Below are 3,241 nucleotides of genomic sequence, written 5' to 3'. Positions count from 1 at the left end.
GTACAATGGTTTAGGGGTCTGCGGCCTTAAATTGCCGGGTGCCTCCTGGAGATCCGCCTCTCGCAGGATGCCTTCCAGACGCAAGGTGGCACTAGTGCTAACTTGGTCTGGTTTCAGAGTGCCAAGTGGGACCTGCAAACTGACACCCAGAATAGTGGCATCTGAGTTTTGTTTACCAGGGAAAAAGCCTGTACAATGGTTCAGGGTCCTGCGGCCTTAAATTGCCGGGTGCCTCCTGGAATTCCGCCTCTCGCAGGATGTTTCCCAGACGCTAAGCGGAACCGGTGCCCACTTAGTCTAGTTTCAGAGTGCCAAGTGGGTTCTGCAAACTGACACCCAGGACAGTGGCTTCTGAGTTTTGTTTCCCAGGGAAAAAAGCCTGTAGACGGGTGGAGGGCCCTGAGGCCCTAAGTTGCTGGGTGTCTCCTATAATTCGGCGTCTCGCAGCATGCCTCCCAGACGCAAAGTGGCACTAGTGCCAACTTGGTCTAGTTTGAGAGTGCCAAGTGGGTCCTGCAAACTGACTCTCAGAACAGTGGCTTGTGAGTTTTGTTTCCAAGGGAAAAAGCCTGTACAATGGTTTAGGGTCCTGCGGCCTTAAATTTCCGGATGCCTCCTGGCCATCCGCCTCTCGCCGGATGCCTCCGAGATGCAAGGTGGCACAAGTGCCAACTTGGTCTGGTTTGAGAGTGCCAAGTGGGACCTGCAAACTGACACCCATAACAGTGGCATCTGAGTTTTGTTTCCCAGAGAAAAAGGCCTGTAGAAGGGTGCAGGGGCCTGAGGCCCTAAGTTGCCGGGTGCCTCCTGGAATTCGGCGTCTCGCAGGATGCCTCCCAGACGAAAAGTGGCACCAATGCCAACTTGGTGTAGTTTGAGAGTGCCAAGTGGGTCCTGCAAACTGACACCCAGAACAGTGGCTTGTGAGTTTTGTATCCCTAGGAAAAAGCCTGTACAATTGTTTAGGGTCCTGCGGCCTTAAATTGCCGCATGCCTCCTGGAATTGCACCTCTCACAGGATGCCTCCCAGACGCTAAGCGGCCCCGGTGTCCACTTAGTCTTGTTTGAGAGTGCCAGGTGGGTCCTGAAAACTGACACCCAGAACAGTGGCTTGTGAGTTTTGTTTCCCAGGCTAAAAGCCTGTACAATGGTTCAGGGGCCTGAGGACCTAAGTTGCAAGTTGCCTCCTGGAATTGCACCTCTCACAGGATGCCTCCCAGACGCAAAGTGGCACCCGTGCCAACTTGGTCTAGTTTTAGCATGCCAAGTGTGTCCTGCAAACTGACACCCAGAACAGTGGCTTGTGAGTTTTGTATCCCTGGGAGAAAGTCTGTAGAATTGTTTAGGGTCCTGCGGCCTTTTATAGCCAGGTTCCTCCTGGAATTACCCATCTTACAGGATGCCTCCCAGACGCTAAGCGGCACTAGAGCCCACTTGGTCTGGTTTGAGAGTGCCAAGTGGGTCCTGCAAACTGACACCCAGAACAATGGCTTGTGAGTTTTTTTTCCCAGGGAAAAAGCCTGTACAATGGTTCAGGGTCCTGCGGCCTTAAATTGCCGGATGCCTCCTGGAATTGCACCTCTCCCAGGATGCCTCCCAGACGCAAGGTGGCACCAGTGCCAACTTGGTCTGGTTTGAGAGTTCCAAGTGAGTCCTGCTAACTTACACCCAGAACAGTGGCCTCTGACTTTTGTTTCCGAGGGAAAAAACCTGTAGAATGGTTCAGGGTCCTGCAGCCTTAAATTGCCGTGTGCCTCCTGGAATTGCGCCTCTCGCAGGATGCCTCCAAGACGCAAGGTGGCACCAGTGCCAACTTAGTCTGGTTTGAGAGTGTCAAGTGGGTCCTGAAAACTGACACCCAGAACAGTGGCTTGTGAGTTTTGTTTCCCAGGGAAAAAGCCTGTACAATGGTTCAGGGTCCTGCGGCCCTTAATTGCCGGATGACTCCTGGAATTGCACCTCTTGCAGGATGCCTCCCAGACGCAAGTTGGCACCAGTGCCAACTTGGTGTGGTTTTAGAGTGCCAAGTCGGTCCTGAAAACTGACACCCAGAACAGTGGCTTGTAAGTTTTTTTTCCGAGGGAAAAAGCCTGTACAATGGTTTAGGGTCCTGCGGCCTTAAATTTCCAGGTGCCTCCTGGAGATCCGCCTCTCGCAGGATGCCTCCCAGACGCAAGGTGGCACCACTGCAAACTTAGTCGGGTTTGAGAGTGCCAAGTGGGTCCTGCAAACTGACACCCAGAACAGTGGCTTGTGAGTTTTGTTTACTTGGGAAGAAGCCTGTACAATTGTTTAGGGTCCTGCGGCCTTAAATTGCCAGGTGCCTCCTGGGGATCCGCCTCTCGCAGGATGCCTCCCAGACGCAAGGTGTCACCAGTGCCAACTTGGTCTGGTTTGAGAGTGCCAAGTGGGACCTGCAAACTGACACCCAGAACAATGGCTTGTGAGTTTTGTTTCCCAGGGAAAAAGCCTGTACAATGGTTCAGGGTCCTGCAGCCTTAAATTGCCGGATGCCTCCTGGAATTGCACCTCTTGCAGGATGCCTCCCCGACGCAAAGTGGCAGCAGTGCAAACTTGGTCTTGTTTGAGAGTACCAAGTTGGTCCTGAAAACTGAAACCCAGAACAGTGGCTTGTGAGTTTTATTTCCCTGGGAAAAAGCCTGTACAATGGTTTAGGGTCCTGCGGCCTTAAATTGCCGAGTGCCTCCTGGAGATCCGCCTCTCGCAGGATGCCTCCGAGACGCAAGGTAACACAAGTGGCAACTTGGTCTTGTTTGAGAGTGCCAAGTGGGACCTGCAAACTGACACCCAGAACAGTGGCTTCTGAGTTTTGTTTCCCAGGGAAAAAGCCTGTATAATGGTTTAGGGTCCTGCGGCCTTAAATTGCCGGGTGCCTCCTGGAATTCGGCCTCTCGCAGGATGTTTCCCAGACGCTAAGCGGCACCGTTGCCCACTTAGTCTAGTTTGAGAGTGCCAAGTGGGTCCTGCAAACTGACACCCAGAACAGTGGCTTCTGAGTTTTGTTTCCTAGGGAAAAAGGCCTGTAGAAGGGTGCAGGGGCCTGAGGCCCTAAGTTGCCGGGTGCCTCCTGGAATTCGGCGTCTCGCAGGATGCCTCCCAGACGAAAAGTGGCACCAGTGCCAACTTGGTCAGGTTTGAGAGTGCCAAGTGGGTCCTGCAAACTGACACCCAGAACAATGGCTTGTGAGTTTTGTTTCCCAGGGAAAAAGCCTGTACAATG

This window comes from Fringilla coelebs, assembly GCF_963513975.1.
Source record: "Fringilla coelebs genome assembly, contig: SCAFFOLD_45, whole genome shotgun sequence".
NCBI lineage: Eukaryota > Metazoa > Chordata > Aves > Passeriformes > Fringillidae > Fringilla > Fringilla coelebs.
Note: the sequence above shows the minus strand (reverse complement) of the source record.